Source organism: Callorhinus ursinus, unplaced genomic scaffold (genome assembly GCF_003265705.2).
Source record: "Callorhinus ursinus isolate GAN/ISIS: 27379988/994484 unplaced genomic scaffold, GSC_fseal_2.0 scaffold19, whole genome shotgun sequence".
Taxonomy (NCBI): domain Eukaryota; kingdom Metazoa; phylum Chordata; class Mammalia; order Carnivora; family Otariidae; genus Callorhinus; species Callorhinus ursinus.
The window spans coordinates 34094680-34108727 of NW_027397081.1; the positions used below are offsets into that span (position 1 = coordinate 34094680).

The window sequence follows — 14048 nt, forward strand, 5'->3', positions numbered from 1 at the left end:
ACATTTGATTATGATGTGTCTTGGTGTAGCTTTCATAAGGTTTATTCAGATTGGGGTTTTCTCAGTTTCTTTCATTTGTACATTTATGTCTCTTGGTAAATTTGTCTGTCATTTTCTTATCAACCATCATTTCTTTGAGGAGTTTTCACCTCAATAGTCTTTCCCTTCACCTTTTAGGACTCTAGATACAAATATTAGATAATTTCTTATAATGCCATGGGTCCCTCAGGCTCTGTTCATCATGTTTTGTTTTTTGTTTGTTTTGTTTTCAGTCTGTTTTATCCTCTTGTTGTTTTATCTTCTTATTGTTTTCTCTACCAGTTCACTAATTATTTTTTCTAACTTCCATTCTCATAGTGAATTAGACTGACCTGTATATTCTGGTTATTTTGTTTTTTAGTCCCATTTGGTTCTTTGTATCTTCTATTTTTAGTTGAGACTTTCTTTTTCTTTGCTGAGACTTTGTTATTGTTGTTGTTTCTTTTGTTTTAAGCATGTTCATAATGGACTATTGAAGAATTATTATTTCTGCTGCTTTAAAATCTTAATTTGACGGTTCTCACATATCTGTCATCTCAATGTTGACATCTATTTCTTTTTTTTTTAAAGATTGATTTATTTGAGAGAGAGAGAGTACATGAGAGGGGAGAGGGTCAGAGGGAGAAGCAGACTCCCCGCCGAGCAGGAAGCCCGATGCGGGACTCGATCCCAGGACTCCGGGATCATGACCTGAGCCGAAGGCAGTTGTTTAACCAACTGAGCCACCCAGGCGCCCAAAATCTTTCTTGGTTCTTGGTATGATGAATGATCTTCATTGGGGCACATTCTTTTATGTTATGAGAGTCCTGAATTTACTTAAACTTTTTTTTAGCTGGCTTTTTCTGACAATAGTCTGTCAACAGAATAGGAGGAACCACCTTGTCACTGCCAGAGAGAGATAGAAGTTCAAGTTCTCCATTCAATTTCTCCTGACGCCAAAGGTGGAAAGCTCCTCCTTGCTGCTGGGAGTGGAAGTCTAGGCTGCTCCCCTGCGTGGTCTCCAGGCACACCAAGGAGGAGGAGCTTCTCATCATCCAGCAGGGATGAAATTCCCAGCCCCCTACTTGACCCTCTCAGACATCACCCCCACAGAGGTTGGGTGCCTCTTTATAGCCTTACAAGGGCAGAAGTCTAGATTCCTCACTTGCTGGATCAAGTAGGAGTGGGGCCAGAGTTTTTCTGTGTTATTTGTCTAGAGTAGAGTAGTCATTACCTAAAAATTTTCTGTTTGCTAAGTTCCTCTTCCCTTGCTCCTTTGGTTAAAGAGAACAGTTCTGTGCCTGTTGGCATGTCCAGGTTGCAGTCATCTTTAACTCCAAGTCTGGGATATATGAGACAAAAATAAAACCCAGAGAACTATTTTTTTTTCCCCAGTCCCCATGTCCCTAGTAGCTATGCCTTCTTTTCCCACCTTTGAAGAGTCTTTTTTTTTTTTTTTCAATAATGTTCAGGGCTTTTAGTTGCACTTAGCAAAGGAAATAAGTAAAATTATGTCTACTTGAGAATCTTCATCATTGCCCTTTATAAGTTCTAGGTTACTTCCTTTCGTATTTATTATTTTATTACAACCCAATCACAACATCTTTCTTATAAGAGTTACCACAAGCTCACTTGTGTGGCAACCATTTTCTTTATTCCCTTTAAAATTTACCTCATAATTATGCATCCCTATTGCATCCCATAACTACAAATCTCTATTGTTTACTTTTGCCATTAAAAAAACTATATAATTAGATTCATGTAGTATGTAGTTTTTCCTCTGTCTTATGGGTTTCTTTCTCCAATATTGTTTTTAATATTAATCTGAGTTTTTACTTGAAATCATTGCTTATATTTTCGGTTTCTCCACAGTAATTTCTTGTATGAATAAACCATAATTTGTATATCCATTTTACTTTTGATTTATTTTGGATTATTTCTAGTGTTGCCATTGATCAAAATAAAAATGTTACCATAAGTGTTCTCATACGTTCTTCTTGCTGCAAATGTGCAGGCTTCTAAAGATGTATCAAGTTGTTATTGTCATTGTTTTTAACATGAGAAAATGTTGTGTCCATAAATGAAGACACATTCACCTTGTAAGAATGCAAGTTGAATTAGTAAATATATTATTTTTCACATTTAAGTATTGTGCATGTTTCAGTACAGCTTTGTTTTCATTTATTGGTTTAGGTTTTTTGTATCTCATGGGAAATTGTAATGGGATACTGTTTGTTCTTAGATGTCTCTTATTTCACGTAGGGCCCTAGATCAATGGCCTATGTCTATTGAATATCCCCAAGCCAACGTGCCAAATATTTTTAATTCCTTTTTTACAGTGGGCCAGCCTTTTCAGTTTTCTAAGTTTGTGGGGTTTAGTTCCAATCTGTACTGTAGAAGAAGAACTATTCATCTGTTTCCCAATCTAGTATATACTGTTTGATATTATTTCTTATATATCAGTAGTCTGGTTGTTTACAACAAACATGTTCCTCTTCATGGTTAGAACCTGAGATATTTCTTTCTTGTTTTCTTTTTCTCTTGATTCTTATTTAAACAGGTGTTTTTCATATTTTGTCAATTTCTGTGTGTAAAATGGATATTTGGAAAACAACTGTATTAGTCTAATATACTGACCATTATTCTATTAAATAATCTTTAAAAATTAAGACACAAATGTGATGCATTATTTCAATAAAACACTACTTTTGTACTATATTAAAAAACCTTTTTTTTTTTTTTAGTACAAAGTTAGGGCTCTTTATTCAGACAGTAAAGCACAGCAAAGTGGGAGAGCTCTGCTGTCTCCACGGCAACAGAACATCTCATAAATGTAAAGTCCTTGGCTTGCATCAGGCAGACTCTTCCTGGCTCAGGAGAAATATGTTTTAACTTGATGAGAACAAAACCAAGCAGCCTGGCTAGAGTGCAGAAGCGGGGGCTGGCTGTCTGGTCAGTTCTGGAAGTGCTTAGTGAGCATGTCCAGCAGCTTCTGCTTCTTCAACCCGCCGGACAGGCCATACACCCTGTAGGCTTCCTTTAGCATGGGCACAGTGAGCTTACCCAGTGTGCCCTTGCTCACATGGACCTTCAGATCCTCTTCAGATAACTCCATTTTGGGCCTTTTGCTTCCAGAACCTTCATCATCTTGTATCTACTTGGCAACTTTTCCTTCAGGATTATAATCTGGTGGGTAGACAAGCTCCTTAAACTCATTCACCAGGGAGCCCAGTCTTTTATCTATTGCTTCAATTTTAGGCGGTGTCAGATCCACCGCTAGCTCAGGCTCCATGAGATCCAAAGCCAGAGCCTCCAGGTTCCTGAAGTGTTGCTGCAGCACTGGATTCTCCAAGCTGTCACTTCTGTAGTTGAAACGGAGCTTCTGAACAATAGCCTTCATCTAGTCTATCTGCTCTGGGTTCGCCGTGACTTTTTCAGTAAAGGGCACCTTCCGTTTATCATCAGCGTAGTGTAAGAAGACAAGCTGGAAGCCTGGGGGAGTCACCTGAATTTTCTGCTCATCCAGCTCCTCTTCCTGTGGCAACAAGGCCACAAAATAAGAAGGGATGTTCTGACGGAGAGTGTATCTGCACACTGCCATGACCTCCTTCTCCAGACATTTGGTGAGGAGAGCACCGAACAGGGTTGAGCTCCATTCAGCAGGGACTCTTTGGGGTACACGAACAGGGAGGGCCTCAGGTAATGGTGCTTCTTCAGCATTATCAAGGGCTTGAAACCGATGAGAATCAAAACTGGTTCATCAAAGCATTTCAGCTCTTCTGTTTCCTCTTTCTCTAGTACAATCTGACGACTCCCATAGTTCTGAGACCTCTTGGTGTCGCTAGGCAGAAGCAAACTGCCGGTATTTACATCAAATGTCCGGGTCTTGGATTTCACTTGTTCACTGGTTTCCTGATAAAGCCTCACAAGAGGAGGGTTGACAGCCTTCTGGACCATATTATACATGCTGACAGTGAGTGCTGTATCTTTTTTTTTTAATTTTTTTATTGTTTTGTTAATCACCATACATTACATCATTAGTTTTTGATGCAGTGTTCCATGATTCATTGTTTGTTCATAACACCCAGTGCTCCATGCAGAACGTGCCCTCCTTAATACCCATCACCAGGCTAACCCATCCCCCTACCCTCCTCCCCTCTAGAACCCTCAGTTTGTTTTTCAGAGTCCATCATCTCTCATGGTTCGTCTCCCCCTCTGACTTGCTCCCCTTCATTCTTCCTCTCCTGTTAGCTTCTTCTTTTTCTTTTTTCTTAAAATATGTTGCGTTACTTGTTTCAGAAGTACAGATCTGTGATTCAACAGTCTTGCACAATTCACAGCGCTCACCGTAGCACATACCCTCCCCAATGTCTATCACCCAGCCACCCCATCTCTCCCACCCCCAACCACTCCAGTAACACTCAGTTTATTTCCTGAGATTAAGAATTCCTCATATCAGTGAGGTCATATGATACATGTCTTTCTCTGATTGACTTATTTCACTCAGCATAACACCCTCCAGTTCCATCCACATCTTTGCAAATGGCAAGATCTCATTCTTTTTGATGGCTGCATAATATTCCATTGTGTATATATACCACCTCTTCTTTATCCATTCATCTGTCGATGGACATCTTGGCTCTTTCCACAGTTTGGCTATTGTGGACATTGCTGCTATAAACATTGGGGTGCACGTACCCCTTCGGGTCCCTACATTTGTATCTTTGTGGTAAATACCCAGTAGTGCAATTGCTGGATCGAATGGTAGCTCTAATTTCAACTGTTTGAGGAACCTCCATACTGTTTTCCAGAGCGGTTGCACCAGCTTGCATTCCCACCAACAGTGTAGGAGGGTTCCCCTTTCTCTGCATCCCCGCCAACATCTGTCGTTCCCTGACTTGTTAATTTTAGCCATTCTGACAGGTGTGAGGTGGTATCTCATTGATGTTTTGATTTGGATTTCCCTGATGCTGAGCGATGTTGAGCACTTTTTCATGTGTGAGTGCTGTATCTTTGCTGAGCTTAAACTTCAACCTGCAGAGCACACGCTTCTTGGTCTCCTTGGTGCAAACCTTCCTCAACAGGTCTTCCAGTTTGCTGTATTCCTCAAAGTGAACCCCTAAGTCCTCATCCTCGGCTGTGCTGATGATATCTCAGTAAAACAAGGATATGTCAAAGCCCCCACGCTTCCTCAGGTGCATCAAGTCCAGATTGTTTCTTCACAAGTGTATATAGCATTTCTTCATGTAAGTAATAGTAATAGAAAACAACTTGCTGTTACTTTATAAATTGATTCACAAACTTAAGGAGTATGTGGATTCTACCTTTGCTCTTCTGTACATATCCAAACAATTTTATTGCTGCAAAATGTTTCATATATACTGACTTCACCCTTATTTCTCCATGTTTAAGTTAATATTTCCCTTTTTGCTGACTACTCTCATAACTTAGGTAAGAAATGAAAAATAAACAACAAAACAAAAGTAAAATTCCAAAACACAAGACACAGTATCTAAGAAATTAGGATGGTGCTTTGAATATACCAGTTCTTCAATAAATAATTAATACTAAATGAGATTTGTTTGTGTATTTTAGATATATGTGAAACTTCAAATATATAAATTATATATATATATATATATTCACGTACTTTATATACAAAATTAACCTATTAAGAGGTTTTAAATAAATGAATATTTAAGAACAATAGCATTGTTAATACAATGCTTTGTGTATAATAAATGTTGACTACATTTGTTGACTTAAATCCCAACTCAATTAACTAATGAAGGAAAAGAATAACACATGGTGTTCTTTTCTGTCATGGTTTACCTAAGGCCAGGAGATTATATCCTGATGTAAATACTTCAGGGAAAATACTTTCATACTCTAAATAGCTTGCTCATTCACCATGTTTTAATGATAACTTGAGGCAAGCATGAAAGGGTGACATTGATGATGGGGATGGGTTGTCTAAAAATGCCAACCATAGAGTGCAGGTTTATGCTTTACAATCCTTAATGGTGTATTAAGAAGAAAAAGAAGATGATAACAGAGAAGACAATGATGAAGGAGGAGGAGTAAGAGGAGAAGAAGAACGGGAAGGAGGGGAGAGGAAGTAGGAGGAGGAGAGAAAAAGGAAGGAGGAGAAGAAGAAACTAAGGGGATGGAGTGTCATCAAGCAAGTTATCATTATGTGCAAAATTAAATTTTAGCGTGGCTTCCCAAATTGCTATGTTAAATTGTAATTTGTGCTTTTGCCAACAATGCTTTGTTTCTTCCTCTTTAACAAACTATATAGTAGCAGTTTTGGTTTGCAAATGAATATTCAAGCTGTATGTTTACACCCTAGACTATTCCTCACAATGTTCTCTATTTTTTGTGTCACTGTAGACTTTCAGGTAAAATTTTTTTCTCATGAATATACCTCCATCAATAAAGCATTCTGAGAGTCTTTTTATTAAGAGTATATGTGAAGCATAATCTTGATCTCTTGTTTTAGTTGGAAATACATGTCACACTTCAAGGTGATTCCCCTGGTTTACTCAGCTACTGTACATCTAGATGTTATATTTCTATGGATTTTTTTTTGTTCTTCTCCACCATGAGAAAACAATTATTTATAGAGCATCTATTTTCTTGTTTGCTATAAAATGAATGTGATTGTTAAAACGTAATAGCAATGTATTTCACTATAGAACACATGATTAGTTCCCTCTTCAAACAACATAGTTTGTTGAGTTATATATTTTTAAAAAGGAAAGAAACTCTGAGAAAGACAACAAATTAATATCGACCACATATGTCTATTTTATTTTTCATCTTACCAGAGAGGTATTTAACCCTGCTTTTATGCTGAGATAAATTGGTCACCTTTAAAAAATACCAGTGCTTTGGTTTCACCACATAAAAATCTGAGGGTAGGGTCCAGGCATTATTATTTTTTAAGCTCTCCAGATAAATCCAATATGTAGCTAAGGAAGAGGACTGCCTTAGACAGTGATTACCTCTGTTGTGCTATATATTGTAAGAAAAACTACTACCACTGCCATTTGTTGAAAAGCTTCTATATATCCGGTCTTTATATATTCCGTTACATTCTATAATCTTCACAAACACCATATAAATTCAGTATTCTCACTTTTAGATAGGGAAGCAGAGTCAGAGGATAAAGTCACTTGTACAAATTATACAGCATCCAGAAGTTAATGACAAAGTATGCAGGTCTGTGAGCATTACTGAATATAACACATAGTGTTAATGATTTGCTTCACTTCTAGAGCCCATTTATATCAAGTTCTCTTTTCCTTGTGTCGACAAAGGAGAGTCCACTTCATTGGCCCCTTGTAATTAGTTGGGGTCGTACGACTAGTTCTGGCAAATGAGGTGAGGGGAAATGATGTGCATCATTCTAAGTGTGGATGCCTTATCCCCCACCATGCTGTCAGAGGATGCTGCATGTTTGCAGCTACAGGATGGTGGCATCACTGTCACACTGAGATCCTCAATGATGACATGAAGCAGAGCCCCTGACTGATTAGCTTTGGATGTGTAGTTGAGAGAAACATACTTTTTATTATGTTAAGCCACTGAGATTTGTATGTTGTTTGTGTCACAGTATCACATGGCACATAACTTTGAACACACTTATGATTCTTTCACCCTTCCATTCTGAGCCATTTGGGTACCTAAGAAAAATCCCTAGCTAATAAAAGGTAGATGGTTCAAATGATGTTGTTGAAGAGACCATTTTTTCTTCTGGATGAATTTAAAGCAGTATAGGGGAGGAAAGATAATTTTCCTCTCCCCTTTTGAGTTCTTAACTGAGACTCCTATATAATAAACATTAACAAAAGAAAAACAAACAAAAGTTTATTAACATATACACCTCATGTATACATGGAGATACCCAGGGAAAACTGAGTAACTAAAAGAGATGACTTTAAAATTCAGGATTAAATATTATCTTAATAGGTAAAGGAGAGGGGGAGTGAAGGTATCTTAGGGGAAAACAAATTATTTTTTAGGTAAGATGAATAGACTCTTATAAGAATAGATGGTATGTTCGATAGTTTGTGACAATGTTGTCTGGGTGTGGTATAGACCTCTAGACGCCACATCAATCTTCCCTGGTTGATGGAACTCCAAGAGGGGATTTATGACAATTGAATTCCTTTTGGAGGATCTATCTTCAACCAGATAAAGGGAGTTCAGAGAAAGCCTTTCTCTTCAGTTACTGTTTTTCAAGGCCTACAGGTCAGAATAACCAATGATCAAAGGGACATATTTGGGGTATCCTTCAAAAACAAATCAGTTTCTATTTGTCTTTAATATATGCTTGAAAAATAACTCTTAACAAAAGCTAGATTTTATTGCTGAATATTGGATTTGAGTTATTTTCTCCAAAGAATGCTTATGCATTTTATGGCACATTCATTTAGATAAGAATGAAGGCTTATCCTCATATTCTCCACCCTGGATCATTCACGCATCCATCTATCCATTCACTTATTAACTATATATTGAATCTCTATAATAGGTCTGCAGTAAGGAATAGCTTCATCACACACCACAAGAAGGATCAAGGTGCCATTACCTTTGTGGAGCTCCAAATTCACCAAGTCATCAGTCATCAGCAGGAGGAGAAAAATGGCTGAATCACTCACTGAACAATACATGCTTTTATTGGGAGAGACTGGTCATGAATATAGCAGGACATTTTTTGCTCTGCCTTCTAACAATAGGCTGGTTTTCAGGGAAAGATTGGAAAGGGATCCTCAGATTTAAACAATACAAAATCCCTTCCAACTTTGTAGGCTCAATAACTGAGAAAAGTTCTATAATGAAGGAATTGATTGGAAGCAGTGGGCTAGGAGCCAAATATCACTGCTTACCCTTGAAGGCTTATACTCAATGAAACAAGGAAAATAAATGAAAACAACACTGAAGTGGTTAGCAACTGTGTGAAAGACGTATTGCCCTGAGGAGTCTACCTTATTCTCTGCTCTTAAAAAAAAAAAAAAAAAGTATCTCAGAATGAGAAATGATTTGTCTTTGCAGTAAAGTTTACTGTAGGAGAATGGCAAGATAATTAATTAAAATACTATTTTGTGTTTTGAGTTTTTTTTTTTCTTGTTTCAAGAAGATAGCAAATTATATCATTTTCTTTGCTGTGGAACACCTTCATTTAAAAAAAATGAAACTGAAGAAGTTTCCTTTTTAGTATTTCTTTTCCCAGCTCCTCTTTGGGAAGTTTAAGCAAAACTTTCTCAAAAAGGAAAGGGAGATGAATAACAACTTGGAGCTACAAGAAAGTGTGACTCTACTTGGGAAAGAAGTACATTCTCTGATCTGGAAAGGATTGGTGGAGACTCACTGGATCCAGAATTAGCTGTGTCCTACTACTTTGAAGGTCCTAAGTGATAGGGTCTCAAAGAAGAATGGCTATATGGACAGGAAGACTTGGCAAAGATCTACATTGTCAGACAGCTATAGACCTATCTATCTGCCTTTCAGAAATCATGGTGGCATGGACAATGCATGTAGCAGTATAACCAATGTGGATAGAAGACCAGAGAGATCTGCACAGAGCCCTTAATTGTGGGAGTCTTCTGAATATCTTTTCTGGACCTAAAAACGGGGATGCAATTATTATTGTATTTCTCCTAGCCTCATAGAATATGCCATAGAGTGGATTACATTTGTTATAAATAATTGAATAAAATTCATATCTGTTCATCTAAAAAACAGAAGAGAGGTTAAATTTTTTGGACAGCAGGGAGTATTTTAACTACGCTCATGTCATTTGTAAACCTTGTAGGTGTCACAAGCATGCTTGGGAGAAAATGGGAAATAGAAGTGAAATATACAAGTCTGTAAATTAGCACTTGATGAAACATTTCCTCTATCTCTCAGAAGTGAAAATCATCAAGGCATTTTCCCCTACTATATTAGATGCTTAGATTTTCTTTACTGTTTTATGTATATGTAGATATTTGAAATAGAACTCATGACTTTTGAATTCATTCCTAATCATCCATAACACACACACACATACACACTCATGATATCCCCCCTAACTTGTACCTTCAAGCTAATTCTAAGGATGTCAACCTTCCTGCAGGAACATGCCTACTCACGTAGCTGTATGAGATGTGAAAGCTTGATTGCAGCCTCAATTCTCTCTCTTCATGGGTCTTCCTCATCAATGGCATATTCAGCATAACCCTTAATGGTGGTTCTGACATAGTCTCCTAGCTATAAGGCTATGTTAGTTGGTGAGTTTACTGGAATGTTTGACTTTACTGGAAATATAAATAATGAGCTTGTAATGCCAATGAAATATCCTCAGAAAGTTTCATCTTCAGTGATTCCTTTTACATGGTTTTATTTTTATAGCATGGTACAAGCTATCCTTTTTTGATAGCTTTATCTTGCTTCAACCCTAGTATTATTTGGCTATTCTACAGGTCTTGAACATTTTATCCTCTTAGAAAAACTTGATAACTTATAAATTTGTACCTTTGGGTTATAAAGAATCTTGTCAGTTAGTCTTGATATTTTCAGGCAGTTTGACAAGTGAAATATTCTGGAAGTGTCTCTTGGGTTAGTCAGTTTTGTGAAATTCTTCTTTGGCATACCTACTCTTTGTCAGTCTTCTCCAATCACGCATATTTTCATATGCTCAACAATTTTATTTTTCATTAAGTATGTCTTATAAAAATAAGTTAATTCATCATTAAATAACATTTATTATTATAATTTACTTTTATTCTTTTTATCTCACATTATTATGATTTCCATCTTATTTCAAACATGATTAAAAACAATAATGAGAATAGTGATGATGAATTGCTTTTATGTTTATGGAGTTCTCCAGGAATGATATTATAGTAGTTGTTTCAGAATGGATATTTTAGAATATTTATTTCTTTTACATTTTGATCTCAAATATTAGAGTTAATATTTTCCTTTTGTTATGTTTTAATCATTTCTTTTTAGTCTTGACTTTTGAGTGTAGTACAAAATGAAATTCAGTTAAAATGGAAAAATAAAGAAGCAAGAACAAATAAGCACTGAAAGATTTCTATAAACATTTGCATATAGAATTCACACATACAGCCTTTCAACTGTACTCCTAAAATGTCAGTGCACTGCACTTAAACATTTCAAAATATATTTTTTTCAATTCATATTTTTCACAAAATATATATCATGTACTCATGGAGTTTGTTATAGGTGTTAGAATTTTTTGGTTGTTTGCTTTATTTTTAAATATTGAGGCTTCTGACTGTGTATATTTTTATTATTGTCCCTAATTCCAGGTGGTACGTTACTGAATCATGGCACATAATCCAGCACTGAGCATCTGCAAAAATGACAAGAGCATAGATATATTCTGGACCCTAGTATATCAGAGGAGAGTCAGGCATGGTTGGTTTGTCACAGCACGGTGGCTTTCACAGAGTGGGGAAGCTTTAGAGCACTTTAAGAATGAGTGCTAGCCAAGGCAGTAACTGCTGTGGCTGATGTTATGAAATTTTATGGGCAGCACAGGCTTCTGCAGCAGGGAAGAGACAAGGAAGAAAATAATAGATTGGAAATGAACTGACAAAGCTTTTGTAAGATGACAAGAACACCTGGGGACTACAAGATATGACTTGAAGGGATTAGTGAGGACAATATTACATAAAGCTGGGACTACTTAAAGTACAGGTGGAAACTTGAGGTTCAGAAATAATTATTGCTTTCATAATTTTTATTTTAACTTCAACCTTACTTTTTAGATTTGTAAGGCCTGGAGAAATGTTGACTACATAAATTAAACTTCCATTTACAGGTGTGTGCTTATGTGTGTACCAAATACAAAATTATCCTCTATATAAATTTACACATAAGCGAGGTACTCCTAAACAAAATTTATAAGGCTTGTTTAATTTGGTTCAGCTTTACTAGAAGCTATAGTGAATGGAAATCTTGGACAAGTGTTATTTTGCGTGGAAAGTCTTGGAATGATGTTTGGAATATAGATACCTAGACTGATAATCTATTTAAGTATATCATATAAAGAGGATTTATTAAAAAATTACAAAGAATCAGCATAGTTTGCTGAATTGTATGTTATTATTATATGTTATATATTATATTATTATATACTACTATAAGTTATAGTTTTATAAGTTGAACATACTGATGTAATCAGTGGTAGGCTAAATAATAGAATATTATTAATACACCAAAATCCTCATTGTGCTTCCTTCCAGTTACTCATCAACACACCAAGGATAATGACTCCCTCAATTTCCAACACCCTAAGTTAGTTCTCTGTGCTATCAAGCTTTCTATGAAGGGAATCTTTTTAGTATTTACATTTTTCAGCTTGGTTTACTTTGCTAAGTTTGTTTATTAGATTCATCCACTTTGTTGCATGTATCAGTGTTTTGTTTTGTTTTTTTTCTCATTTGGATATCTCTTTATGAAGTTGTTTTTTCTCCTTGCTATGTAAGTATTCTTTGTATATTCTGTATATCAATACTTTGTCAAATATATGTATGGTGAATTTTATCATTTATCTGCCTGTTTTGACTTTACATATTTACTCTATTTTGTCCTTCTTTTTTTCCTACTGATTTTGTCAGTTACACTTCCTGACCTGTGACCTTTATATCAAGCCTTCATTCTGGAATTAACACAATTGGTCAGGAAGCATTATCATATAAGTGAAATAAGACAGGACAGTATTTGTCCTTCTCTGATTTATTTCACTTATAATCCCCACAAGGTCCATCCATGTTGATGTAAATGGTGTGTAGAAAATCACATATATATGGGTACATAGGTATATATGTGATACATATATCATATCTTCTAATACTGTCTTGAATAAAAGTGGGAGAGTGGGAATCCTTGTCTTGTTCCTGATCTCAGAGGAAAAACTTACAACTTTGATCATTGACTATTACATCTGCTGTAGGTTTATCATATATGGCTTTTATTTTGTTGAGGTACATTCCCTTTATACTCATTTTGCTTAGAGTTTTTATTATAAATGGATGTTGAATTTTGTCAAATACCTTTTAGGTATATATTGATATTATCATATAATTTTAATCCTATATTTTGTTAATGTGGTGTATCACATTGTTTGATCATAGATGTTAAAGCATTTTTGCAGCCTTGGAGTAAATCCCGCTTGATCATGGTGTATAAATTTCTTAATGTATTGTTGAATTTGGTTTGCTAACATTTCTTTGGGTATTTTTGCATCATGTTCATCAGGGATATTAGCCTATAATTTTACTTTATAGGGTGTCCTTATCTGCTTTCGGTATCAGGGTAACACTAGCCTTATTAAATGAATTTGGAAGAGTTCCCTCCTCTTCTAATTTTTGGAATAGTTTGAGAATCAGTATTAACTCTTTTTTGAATGTTTGGTAAAATTCACCAGTGAAGCCATTTGTTCCTGGCTATTTCAGTCTCACTGGTAATTACCCTATTCAGATAGTCTATTTCTTCCTGATTCAGTCTTGGAAGATTATACGTTTCTAGGAAATTATCTGTTTCTTCTTGATTTTTGAATTGTGTGTATATGATTGTTTGTAGTAGTCTTTTTGTAATCCTTTGTATTTCTGTGATATCAGTTGTAACTTTTCCTCTTTTGTTTCTGAGTTTGTTTATTTAAACGCTTTCTCTTTTTTTCTTGGTGAATATGGCTAAAGGTTATTCAATTTTACCTTTTCAGAGAACCATCTCAGTTTCATTGAGCTTTTCTATTGCCTTTTTATTCTCTATTTCACTTATTTCTGCTCTGATCTCTATTGTTTCCTTCCTTTTACTAACTTTGGGCTTTAAACTCTTCTTTTATTAATTCCGTTAAAAGCAAAGTTAGATTGTTTATTTGAGATTTTTCTTATTTCTTGAGGTAGACATCTATTGCTATGAACTTCCCTTTTAATATTGTTTTTGCTGCATCTCAACAATTTTGTTGTCATTTTTCTGTTTTCATTTGTCTCTAAGTATTTTTAAATTTC

At 35.7% G+C, this 14048-nt stretch overlaps 1 long non-coding RNA gene and 1 pseudogene across 3 annotated transcripts in view; one reads left to right on the forward strand and one right to left on the reverse strand.

Annotated features, from left to right (window-relative positions):
* Positions 1-14048, forward strand: part of LOC141374598 (uncharacterized) — a 90049-nt gene that overhangs the window by 14383 nt on the left and 61618 nt on the right. Inside the window, exon 3 of one of the 3 annotated variants that reach the window (XR_012381613.1) lies at positions 8558-9749. The exons of the other annotated variants lie outside the window; for them this stretch is intronic. This is a non-coding gene — a long non-coding RNA (uncharacterized lncRNA). Of the gene's footprint in view, positions 1-8557; positions 9750-14048 lie in introns of those variants that run through there. 3 annotated transcript variants of the gene reach the window in all.
* On the reverse strand, positions 2972-3987 carry LOC112840526 (X-ray repair cross-complementing protein 6 pseudogene; annotated as a pseudogene).